Source organism: Leopardus geoffroyi, chromosome A3, assembly GCF_018350155.1.
Source record: "Leopardus geoffroyi isolate Oge1 chromosome A3, O.geoffroyi_Oge1_pat1.0, whole genome shotgun sequence".
Lineage (NCBI taxonomy): Eukaryota > Metazoa > Chordata > Mammalia > Carnivora > Felidae > Leopardus > Leopardus geoffroyi.
In genome coordinates this window covers 46,520,807-46,534,608 of record NC_059336.1, presented here as the reverse complement: position 1 = coordinate 46,534,608, position 13,802 = coordinate 46,520,807, and positions in this window count along the sequence as shown.

Sequence of the window (13,802 nt, the reverse complement as noted above, 5' to 3'; positions counted from 1 at the left end):
AGGGGCAGCAAGAAATAGGGTAGGAACAGGGAAGAATCTTTTAGTGAATCTCTTTGTCTTTAGTTGACAAAAGATAATTCTCATAGATCACGTGGTTTGGAAACAGACCCTAAGACAGAGGTTGCATGCAAGAGGTTTACTGGAGTGTCTTCTCAGGAATACCATCTGTAAGGGAATGGTGGAAACCAGATTGGCACAAGGAGAACTTGAAGTATGTTGCAGTCACAACAAAGGCCTCAGCAGATCTTGGGGAAAGCTCTGGAGCTGTCACGGTCCTTCAAAATATTTCCCCATTGAGGCAAGCGGAGCATAACTTTGCACTCCTGTATCTATCAACCAGTCATTGGCTACAGACTGCCCCCAGGGAGGGGACTTAATTTGGGACAAGAGAGCTCCCTTCAGCTGAAGACAATTTCTTCAGGTTAGAAATCACCACTCCATCCTAACAAGTTAAAAGCTGCACAGACTGAAAAATCAACTTTTCTTGGATCAATAAGAGAAGGAAGAACACAGGGCAAACTATTGCCCCCAAGGTTGGAAAGACAGGTGAATAGACAAAGTCAAGGCTTCCTGGTGCACACATTCATGAGTGGAAGCCACTGTCAGGGCAAAAACACCAGAACTACAATTGGAGAATTGCTGGAGGCCCAATGCAGACAACTCTAAGAGTTAAAAGCTAGAGGTGGGTCCTGTCATAGAGGCTCACAACACTGAGATTTGCCACTGGCAAGTCAACCACATTCCTACAGTAAATATCAGAGAAAAATCCCCTCCTTCTTCCAGGAGGAGCAGGGGGAAAAGAACCATTTTGAAATACACTAGACTATTCTGTTCTTAACCAGGCCTGCCCTCGGGGGAAACTAGTTAACCAGAGTGTAACCTGCTGGGGTATTATCAGAAATGAACTGACCTAGGGAAGGGAAATATTGAACTCAACTCTAGCTGGTTCTAGCCATCCTGTCCCAACAAAGTGGGGGGAAAATAAACTCAGAAAACTGAGAAACACCTGTGAAGTTCACAGACAAGAGGCACAGACTCACTAACGGATTGAGACCTAATCATAGGATTATAGAACAATTCTGTCCCCCACACCTCACTACCACATTACTAGGGGCCTATTTACCACAGTTTATTTTAACTAGTACATCATGTCAGGCTATTAAGAATAAATGATTATACACACCAAAAGGCAAAAAAGTACAATTTGACGAGACAAAGAAGAACTTTACATGGCAGATGTTGGAATGATCAGAGTGGGGATTTAAAACAACTATGATTGGGGTGCCAGGGTGGCTTGGTTGTGTAAGTGTCCAACTCTTGATTTTGGCTCAGGTCATGATCTCATGGTTCATAAGATTGAGTCCTGTGTCAGGCTCTGTGCTGACAGCATGGAGCCTGCTTACGATTCTCTTTCCCTCTCTCTCTGCCCCTCCACTGCTTGTATTCTCTCTCTCAATCTCTCTCTCTCTCTCTCTCTGACTCTCAAAATAAATAAATAAATGCAAATTAAAACAACTGTGATTAAAATGCTAAGGGTTCTAATGGGTACAGCATGAAAGAACAGATGGGCAATGTAAGTAAAGAGATGAAAGGCCTAAAAAAAAAAGGTGCTGAAGATTAAAAAGGAAAACAGTAACAGAAATGAAGAATGTGTTTGATGGCCACAACAGAGGAAAGAATCTCTGAGCCAGAGGATATATCTGTAGAATCCTCAAAAACAAAAATCAAAGAGAACAAAAACTGAAAAATACAGGACAGAATATGCAAGAACTGTGGGACAACTGCAAAAGGTGCAACATACGCATAATGGGAACACTGGAAGGATAAGAGAGAAAGGAACAGAAGAAATAGTTAAAAGAATAATGACTAAGAATTTCCCCAAATTACTGAAACACTAAAACATAGATCCAGGAAGCTCAGAGAACTGAATAAATGCCAAAAAACAAAAAAAAAAAAACAAACAAAACAAAACAAACAAACAAAAAACAACCTATAACTTTATCTTTGACTTTCTGCAGTTGATAATCCAGATTAAATGAACCAACTGCTTAAAAGACATAACATGCCAAAACTCACACAGGAAGAAATAGATGATCTGAATGGGCCTATATCTATTAAACAAAATGAATTAATAATTAATAATCTTCTGAAACAGAAAGTATGAGGCCCAAATGAGCTTAGTGATGCAATATACCACACATTTATGGAAGAAATTATACCAATTCTCTACAATCTCTTTCAGAAGATAGAAACAGATGGAAAACTTCCTAACTCATTGCATAAGACCAGCATTACCCTAACACCAAAAGTAAACAATGCCATTACAAGACAAGAAAAGTACCAGACTAGTATCTCATGGACATGAATGGAAAGATCCTCAACAAAATATTAGCAAACTGAATCCTAAAAAGTATTAAAAGAATTAAAAGAATACATCATGACCAAAAGTGGATTTTTTCCCCAAGTATGCAAGGCTGGTTTAACATTCAATAATCAATTAATGTTTGATTCCATCACATAGACAGACTAAAGAAAGAAAAAAATCACATGAATGTATCAGTAGACGCAGGAAAACCATTTGACAAAATCCAACATCCATTCATGATAAAAACTCTCAGGAAACTAGAAATACAGGGGAATTTTCTCAACTTGATAAAGACTATCTACAAAAATACTACAGCCAACATTATACTTAATGATGAAAAACTCAAAGATTTCCCACAAAGATCAGGCACAAGGCAAGGATGTCCCCTCACACCAATCCTTTTCAGCACAATACTGGAGTCCTTGCTAGTGCAACAAGGCAAGAAATGGAAATGACAGATATACCTATTGGAAGGAAGACATAAAACTGTCTTTGTCTAAGACAACATGATTGATTGTCTAGGCAGAAAATAAAAAAAAAATTTTATTAAAAAAAAACTGGAACTAATGGGGACGCCTGGGTGGCTCAGTCAGTAAAGTGTCTGACTTTGGCTCAGGTCATGATCTCATGGTTCGTGAGCTTGAGCCCCATGTTGGGCTCTCTGCTGACAGCTCAGAGCCTGAAGCTTGCTTCAGATTCCACGTCTCCTTCTCTCTGCCCTTCATCTGCTTGCACTCTGTCTCTCTCTCCCTCAAAATAAATAAACATTAGAAAAAAAATTTTAAAGAAAAAAACTGGAACTAATAAGTGATTACAGCAAGGTTACAGGATACAAGGTTAATATACAAAAGTCAACTGCTTTCCTATATACCAACAATGAAAAAGTAGACTTGAAATGAAAAACACAATACCATTTACATTAACACCCCAAAATTGAAATACTTAGATATAAATGTAACAAAACATGTACAAGAGCTATATGAGGAAAACTACAAAACTCTGATGAATGAAATCAAAGAAGAACTAAATAAATGGAAAGATAGTCCATGTTCACAGATAGGAAGACTCAATATTATCAAGACATTAGTTCTTCCCAATTTGATCTATAGATTCAATGCAATCACAATAAAAATTCCAGAACACTATTTTACTTATATCAACAAAGTGATTCTAAGGTTCATATGGAGAGGTAAAAGACACAAAGTACACAAAGTTGGAGGACCAATGATATGCAACTTCAAGATTTACTGTAAAGCTAGTAATCAAGATAGTGTGGCATTTATGTAATAATGGGAAGTTAATAGATTAATGGATGAAATAGAAAGCCAAGAAATAGGCCACCATAGATATAACCAACTGATCTCTGACAAGGGAGCAAAGGCCATAAAATGGAGCAAAAATAGTCTGTTCAACAAATGGTGGCAGAACAACTGGACATCCGTTTGCAAACAAAACAGAAGAATCTAGACACAGACCCCCCACCTTTCACAACAATGAACTCAAGATGGATCACAGACCTAAGTATAAAACACAAAACTATAAAACTCCTAGAGAATAACAAAGGAAAAAACCCAGATGACCTTGGGTATCGTGATGCCTTTTTAGGTCAAAGATATGACCCATAAAAGAAATATTTGATAATCTGGACTTAAATAAAATTGAAAACTTATGCTCCACAAAAGATAATACCAAGACCTCATCAAAGAAGATATGAAAAGATATCATACATCCTATGTCATCAAGGAATGCAAATGAAAACAACAACAAGAGGAGCACCTGGGTGGCTCAGTTGGTTAAGCATCCAACTCTTGATTTCAGCTCAAGTCATGATCTCACAGATTCAAACTCGATCTCACGAGATCGAACCCTGTGTCAAACTCTGCACTGACAGCATAGAGCCTGCTTGGGAGTCTCTCTCTCCCTCTCTCTCTGCTTCTCTCTCTCTCTCTCTTCTCTCTTCTCTCTCTTTCTCTCTATCTCAAAACAAAAAATAAAATAAAATAAAATAAAATAAAATAAAATAAAATAAAATAAACAATAGATACACACCTATCAGAATAACTAAAATCCAGAGTACTGAAAACATCAAATACTGGTGAGGATGTGGAGCAATAGGAACTCTCATACACTGCTGGTGAGAATGCAAAATGGCACAACCACTTTGGAAGACAGTTTGGCAGTTTCTTACTTTAAGATCCAGCAACTGTGCTCAAAGGAATACTTACCAAAAGGAGTTGAAAATTATGTCCACACAAGAAACTCCACATGGATGTTAATAAAAGCTTTATTTATAATTGCTCAAACTTGGAAGCAACCAAGATGTCTCTCAGTAGGTGAAAAGATAATAATCCTTTATTTATCCAGACCATGGAATATTATTCAACACCAAAAAGAAATGAGCTAACAAGCCACAAAAAGACAGAGAGGAAACTTAAATGCATATTACTAAATGAATGAAGTCAACCTGAAAAACCTACATAATGTATTATTCCAACTATACAGCACTTTGGAAAACGCAAAACTATGAAGACAACAAAAAGGTCAGTGGTTGCCAGGGATGGGAACAAAGGGAGATGAATAGGTAGTGCATAGATGATTTTTAGGGAAGTAAAAATATTCTGTATGAAAACTTGTCATTTTACATTTGTCCAAACCATAGAATTTACCACTCAAAGAATGAACCCTAAAGTAAACAATGGACTTTGGATGGCTATGATGTATCAAATGTAGGTTCATCCTCAGTTTAAAAAATGTACCTTTCTGGGGGTGCCTGGCTGGCTCAGCTGGTAGAGCATGCAACTCTTGATCTCTGGGGGGTATGTTACAACCCCACGTTGGGTGTGGAGATTACTTAAAACTAAAATCTTTTAAAAAAAATTACCATTCTGGTGAATAATGTTGATGATGGGGAAGGCTATGTATATGTAGGATCAGGGGGTAGATATATGGTAAATCTCCATACCTTTCTCTTAATTTTGTTGTAAACCTAATAAAACTGCTCTTTAAAAAAAAAGTCTTAAAATTTTTTTCAAATAACAAAGCTTACCTTCTTATCTAGCATCCAGGAAACATCTACAAAGTTGATTGAATATTAGGTTACGGAAAACACATAAGTACATTAAAAGCATATTCTTTGGTGATGTTACACTACAAGAAATAATCACAAAAGTTATGAAATAAGACAATAGTCAGTAAAAATTTTAAAGTAAAATCCAAAATAATAAAGCTAAAGTCAAATGACAAAAAAAGTTACTATTCTAGCAAACAAAAGATACTTATAAATAAAAAATGGAAAAATGTCTTAACAAAAAAGTGAACAAAAGACATGAACAGGTAACTCAGAAAAATAGACTATTTATGACTAATAAACGTGAAATATGTTTGGTTTCACTTAAAATTTTAAATATGAGGGGCGCCTGGGTGGCTCAGTAGGTTGAGCGTCCGACTTCAGCTCAGGTCATGATCTCATGGTTTGTGAGTTCGAGCCCCGCGTCAGTCTCTGTGCTGACAGCTCAGAGCCTGGAGCCTGCTTCTGATTCTGTGTCTCCCTCTCTCTCTGCCCACCCCTGCTTGTGCTCTGTCTCTCTCTGTCTTCCAAAAATGAATAAACATTAAAACAATTTTTTAAATAAAATGAAATTTTAAATATGAAATAAAACAATATCAAGATATTTTTATCAGTTTGACAAATATTCAAATAATTTTTAAAAATCCATTGTTGCCCAGGAATAATAAGCAATCCCTGCAAGGATGGGGACAGAGAATCTAAATTGGACCATCTTCGTAGAAGGCAATTTAGCATTGAATAAAAACTATGGGGGCGCCTGGGTGGCTCAGTCGGTTGAGTGTCAGACTTTGGTTCAGGTCATGATCTTGCGCCCATGCGTTCGAGCCCCACGTCAGGATCTGTGCTGACAGCTCAGAGCCTGGAGCCTGCTTTTGATTCTGTGTCTCCCTCTCTCTCTGTGCCTCCCCTGCTCTCGCTCTTTCTCTCTCAAAATATAAAATAAACCATTAAAAAAATATATGCATACCAGATGACACAGCAATTTTACTTTTATGAATATGTCCCATTGTAGAAGTTTATTTTTCTCTTAATAAAACTTACTTGTAGTAAAATTCACCCTTTTTCATGTAGAGTTTTGACAAATGTATACAGTCATACAGAATAGGTCCATTACGCCTCACCAAAAAATTCCCTTATTCTATCTCTTTGTAGTCAAACCATTCCCCTAAAATTACTACTGATCTGTTTTCTTTCACTATGGTGTTGCCTTTCCCAGAATGTCATATAATTGAATTACACAGGATATAGCCTTTTGAGGCTGGCTTCTTTCGCTTAGTACAGTGCATTTGATATGCATCCATTGTGTTGCATGTGGTATGACTGTACCACAGTTTGTTTATACATTCCCCAGGTGAGAACTATTTCCAGTTTTTTACAGCTTAGTGGGTTTTTTTTTCTTTTATGGATCATGTATATCTAAGAAATCTTTGCCTAACCCAAAGTCACAAAAATCTTCTGTTTTCTTCTTTATACTTTTAGGTATTACATTTATTTACCTTTATTATGTGTTTGATTTTGGTATGAATCAAAGTTCACTTTATTACACATAGTTGTTCACTTATTCCATCACCATTTGTTAAAAAGACTAGCCTTTTTCCATTCCATCACCTTTGTATTTTTTTTGAAAATTAATTGACAGGATATGTGTGGGTTTATGTATGGACTCTATACTGTTCTACTGATCTATGTGTCTGTCTTTTCATGTCGTGATGACTTGTAGCTTTATAGTATGTCTTGAAAACAGGTAATGTTAATTCTTCCAACTTCGGTCTTTTCGCTCTCTCTTTTTTTTTTTTTTCAAAATCATCTTGGCTATTCTAGGTCTTTTGCCTTTCCTTATGAAATTTTAGAATCAGCTTCTCAATTTCTATAAAAATTTCTGCTGGTATTTTTTTTTAATTTTTTTTTTAACGTTTATTTATTTTTGAGACAGAGAGAGACCGAGCATGAAGGGGGGAGGGGCAGAGAGAGAAGGAGACGCAGAATGGGAAGCAGGCTCCAGGCTCTGAGCCATCAGCCCAGAGCCTGACGCGGGGCTCGAACTCACAGACCGCGAGATCGTGACCTGGCTGAAGTCGGACGCTCAACCGACTGCGCCACCCAGGCGCCCCTCTGCTGGTATTTTGATTGAAATTGTGTTGAATCAATTTGGGGAGAAGTAACATCTTACTAGTAACAGTCTTCCAATGAACATGATATATAGCTCTCCACTTATTTAGAAATTTGATTTCTTTCATCAATGTTTTATAGTTTTAAGCACACAGATCCTGAGCATATTTTGTTGGATTTCTATTTAACTATTTCTTTTCTGGTTCTATTATAAATGGTACCTTTTAAAATTTTCAATTTCTGGGGCGCCTGCGTGGCTCAGTCGGTTGAGCGGCCGACTTCGGCTCAGGTCATGATCTCGCGGTCCGTGAGTTCGAGCCCTGCGTTGGGCTCTGTGCTGACAGCTCAGAGCCTGGAGCCTGTTTTGGATTCTGTGTCTCCCTCTCTCTGACCCTCCCCCATTCATGCTCTGTCTCTCTCTATCTGAAAAATAAATAAACGTTAAAAAAATTTTAAATAAATAAATAAATAAAATTTTCAATTTCTAATTGCTCATTACTAATATATAGAAATATAATTAATATTTGAACATTGATCTTGTATCCTATGATCTTGCTAAACTCAGTAGTTCTAGTAGCTTTTTTAAAAAACTGAGATAAAATTAACATATACAATTGTATTAGTTTTAGGCGTACAACATGATAATATGTACAAATTGCAAAGTGGTTATCGTTAAGTTTAGTTACCATCCATCACCACACATAGTTTCCAGCTTTTTTCCTTGTGATAAGAAATTTTAAGATCTACTCTCTTAGCAACTTTCAAATACGCAACATAGTACACATTAACTGTAGTCATTATGCTGTACATTACCTAGCCCGGACTTATTTATCTTATAACTGGAAGTTTGTACTTTTAGGCCACCTTTACTCATTTCACCCACTCCCACACCCCACTTCTGGTAACTGCAAATCTCTTCTCTAAGAGTTTGAGTCTTTTTTTTTTTTTTTTTGATTCCACACATAAGTGAGATCATATAGTATTTGCCTTTGTCTGACTTATTTCACTTAACACAATGTCCTCAAGATCCATCCATATTGTCATAAATGGCAAGAATTCCTTCTATTCATATAGCTGAATTATATATATATATATGCAAAAGACATATATATGTGTGTGTATATATATATATGTGTATGTATATATATCAAAATCACTATCTTGAAAAAATATCTGGAGCCCTATGTTCACTGCAGCACTATTTACACTAGCTATATATATATGTGTGTATGTATATATATATGTGTGTGTGTATATATATGTGTGTGTGTATATATATATATGTATGTATATATATACGTATATATGTATGTATGTATATATGTATGTATATATATGTATGTGTGTGTGTAAATGAATATATGTATATATATATGTATGTACTAGTGTAAATAGTGCTGCAGTGAACGTAGGGCTCCAGATATTTTTTCAAGATAGTGATTTTGTTTCCTTTGGATAAATACCCAGAAGTAGAATGCTGGATCATATAATAGCTGTATTTTTAATTGTTTGAACAATATAATGTTTTCCATAGTGATTGTACCAATGTACTTTACCACCAATAGTGTATGAAGGTTCCCTTTTCTCCACATCCTTGTCAACATTTGTTATTTATTGTCTTTTTGGTAATATCCATTCTGACAGGTGTGAGGTGATATCGCATGGTGATTTTTTTAATTTGCATTTCCCTGATGATTAATGATGTTGAGCACCTTTGAATACAACAGTAGGCCATCTATATGTCTTCTCTGGAAAAATGTCTACCCAGATCTTCTGCCCATTTTTAAATCATATTGTTTGGGATATTTTTCTATTGAATTGTATGAGTTCCAGTCCTACTTTTCTGAGAATTTTTATCATGAATGGATATTGAATTTTGTCAAATGCTCTTTCTACATCTATTGAAGAGATCACATGCTTTTTCTTCTTTCATCTGTTGATGCAGCGAATTAATTACACTGACTTATTTTTTAAATTTTGAACTAGGCTGTGTTGTCATGAGGTATTATAAGGAAGGAAAAATAAAATTTAAAACTGTCCTTATTCACAGATTGTGTGTGTATAAAGTTAAAAATAGTGTACAAATAAATTAGAATTAGTGTATTTTGCAAATTTGCTGGATTTAAAGTATTTGTATACAACTATATTTCTATATATAAGCAACAGTCAGAAAATGAAAATTTTTGGTATTCCATACATAATAACATTTAAAATCATTTACTAGAAATAAATTTAACAAAATATGTGTAAGATCTTTACGCTGTAAGCTATAAAACATTATTGAGATACCTAAACAAATGGAGAGATATACCATGCCTATGAATTGGAAAACCAACATTATAAATAAGTCTTCTTCCAAACTGATCCATTCCAAATACTGTAAAAACTTTAATAGAAACTGACAAAGTGATTCTAATGTAACCATATATGGTGATGGATGGTAACTAGACTTACTGTGGTAATCATTTCACAATGTATACAAATATCAAATCATTATGTAGTACATCTGAAACTAACATAATGTAATATGTCACTTATAAACTTTAAAAAAGTCCCCAAACTATATCAACACCTTTAAACTGGCTCCCCTCTAAACTCTGCTCAGTCATTTATTTTAATCTAAAGGATATTTTTGAGGATTTTTACCTTTAATTCTGTTTCTTCCTGAATTGTTTCTATGTTTTGGGACCTATCAGGTATTCTGTTCACACTGAAGTTTAAAGATGGGTTTTGTGTGTGTGCTATGTTTGTGTGGTGATAAACCATACAATTATGGTATTAATTTCCTACCTGAGAAGATAGACTTGACTCCAGTGTAGGCCTTCCCCATGCTTTGCAACAACTTGTTTCACACTCTCTTGATAAGCTACAAAATGAATGTTCCCATTGGGCTAGGACTGAGACGCAGATGAAAATACACTCTTAGTGCCCTCTTTCCTTGCCTTTCCATTCCAGCATTTCTTTTTGAAGGTAAAATCAAGGTTTTTTTCCCCCTAGAAGAGGAAAGAAGTCACAGAAGTTTTGTGTCATCTGAAGTTTGTGTGTGGTGAGAAGAGGCAGTTGTATTCTCCTTAGTGGTGGCAGTGGTGGTGGTGTTACAAGACAAATGGCTCAGGGAGCACCAGTTGATGTGGTATCCTGCTATTTTCATTCCCATCTGTCATTGCATAGTAACCAGTTAGTGGAACAGCATAGGAACCCCTGAAACATGCAGTTTCCAGTGGTCTTTTCTTAGGGTTTTAGTCATTCATTTGTATATGCTATCAACATTTAGTAAGTGATTCTAAAATTTATATGAAATGTATAGGGCCAAGAATAGCCAAGATAATTGAATAAGAGTGAGATAGGAGGACTTAATCAGATATCAAAATTTATTGTAAAGTTACAGTAAATAATACAGGGTGGTTTAGTGCTTGGGAAGACAAATGAACTAATGGCACAGAATAGAATCCAGAAAGAGATCACATAATTTAGGCATAAATTAGAACATTAAATAGTAATGTTAGAGGATCATCATATTGTATTAAAGCTTAACCTTTTCTTGGAAGCTATGTCTGATAACATCATGATTATACCCATGTAGCATTATTTCATCATCATATTAGTAGTATGTTTGTTTTTATAGGGGATAATATATAGTTATCTTTCAATAATTAATGTGTCGGTATGTTGAATGCAATTTTAATAGAAGATTGTTATGTTTGCCTTGGTCATGTTATAGTGTAAATTATATCAGGATTGTACAGTACTTGCTGAAACTTTTCTGAGTTCAGAGCTTAGTGATTTATTTTTTTAATGTTTATTTATTTTTGAGAGAGAGAGAGAGAGAGAGAGAGAGAACAAGCACAAGTGGGGAAGGGGCAGACAGAGAGAGGGAGACAAAGAATCTGAAGCAGGGTCCAGGCTCTGAGCTGTCAGCACAGAGCCCGACCCAGGGCTCAAACTCAGGAACTGGGAGATCATGACCTGAGCCAAAGTCAGACACTTAACTGAGTCACCCAAGAGCCCCCAGAGCTTAGTGATTTGATTCCGTTGGACTTAAGAAACAAACCTAATCCATGTTAATGCTGATAGCACAATCCCTTTGCATTTTACTAAAGAGTTTCTGATTTCAAGTACAGGGAGCCAACATCACTCTTTTTATTGGAAAATTATTGCCGCTATTTTAGGTAAAATTTGTTCAGCATTTTCCAAGAAAGCTGGACCAAAACCTATTACTTTCCTATTTTTAATTTTTGAGAGTTCTATATTAACAGGTTTTATATTTGCCAAATACATCTAGTAAAGAAATCCCTCAACTCCATGAACTTGATGCCAGTGTGAAATTCATGTTGATCTCTCAGAAATCTATGGTTTGTAATTCCAACAAGTATAATAATGGAATAAAAAGGATTTATGCAGGAGTGGCTCAGTTGGTTATGCATGTGACTCTTGATTTTGGCTCAGGTCATGATCTCATGGTTCTTGAATCGAGCCCCATGTCAGGGTCTGTGCTGAAAGTGGAGCCTGCTTAGGATTCTCTCTCTCTCCCTCTCTCTCTACACCCCCCCCCCCGCTCACATGTGTGCACACACTCTCTCTCAAAAATAAATATGAATATTTTTAAAAAAAGGATTTATGGCAGTGAAAGATGTTTGAGTAATACCTTGAAAAAGAAAGAAAATTTTTGTACATACAATAAAAACCTGTGTAGAAAGCATGATCAAAGGATTAAAAACATAGTATAAAAATAAAAGGACAGAATACTAACTCTTTAAAAACAAATAACTACAAGTGGAATTCATGACTCAAGATCTTGGTGTTTGACAAGCTTTTACAGAAGGCAAAAATTAATTACCTGGCATGGCATTAAGTGGTGAAAAAATAAGTAACATTTGATTCTTCAGTTTTCCCAACCAAATATTCAGGCCCTGAAAATTAGTATTGAACATGAAACCACATTTATTTCAGAACTAAATAGATTCACAAAGATATATGTAACTAATCTAAATCAAAGAACCCACTGAAATCAAATAACCACTTACACTCTCAACAAAAGCAGGAATATCTAAGAAGTAAATGCTCCACTATGTCTGTTTGTACTATTGAAAGTGGTTACCAAGAAAGACAGAAAATCTGAAAAGCAAGCAGTCAAGGGCAGTAACTGCTGCCTAAAGAGAGAGAATAAAATTACTGAGAATAATGGAGTGATTTCAGGAGGAAATGAGAAAATCATATATCAATGAATAGAATTTTTACAAAGAAAAATAGCCACAGTTTCTAGATATTCAGCATTCTAGAAATAAATGTATTGCTGACATCTGATTCATAGGACATTAGTAACTAAATCACCAAATAATGGAAAACTCAGGACTGAGGCATTATTAGAAGAGTATAAGATCATGTGTGTCCATGTGGCTGAGGAAATCATTTAAAATCTATCTCAACATAAATGACTGACCTATCAAGAAGCCTAGGTTAGGTGTGGTGAACACAGACATCATGATTATCTGCAGTTCCTGACACAAATATTTTTATTTTTATTTTTATTTATTAAAATTTTTTAATGTTTATTTCTGAAAGAGTAAGTGGGGGGTGGGGGGTGGGGGGCAGAGAAAGAGGGAGACACAGAATCTGAAGTAGGCTCTAGGCTCTGAGCTGTCAGCATAGAGACTGATGCAGAACTCGAATTCATGAACTATGAGATCATGACCTGAGCTGAGATCAAGAGTCAGATGCTTAACTGACTGAGCCATCCAGGAACCCCAAATATTTTAATTTTTTTGAAGGTGTTTGGTTGGTTTTGGCTATTAGCAACTCCATAAATAAATACCTTTGGTATAAACCAGCATTTTGGGGGGAGTGTAAATTCCTTAATATACTGGTGTCCCCACCTTTCAGGATATATAAATGAACAGTAGTTCAGTGATTGGTGGTTATACTAAGGAGTCTGACTGCTATGGGCCTGTAAGACACATCCCTGCCTTTGCCCCTCTGCTCCACATTTGGAAGAGCTGATAAAAAAAACCTTTGACTCCAAAAAGAAGATTCAAACCAAACAAGCTTCTGGCCCCACACAGAAATCCTCTCCCTAGCCCCAGGCCCAGCCCCAACCACAATAGCATGCCAGTCTCCTTTCCTTACTCTCTCAAGCCACTTTGGATCTTCTTGGATGCCTGCACTACTCTCCTCAGAGACCTGTCTTATATTTAGATTAACTTTTCCATACCCTCTTGGTGTGTGTGTGGTGTCATCAGTCTCAACATATGAAACAAATATTGA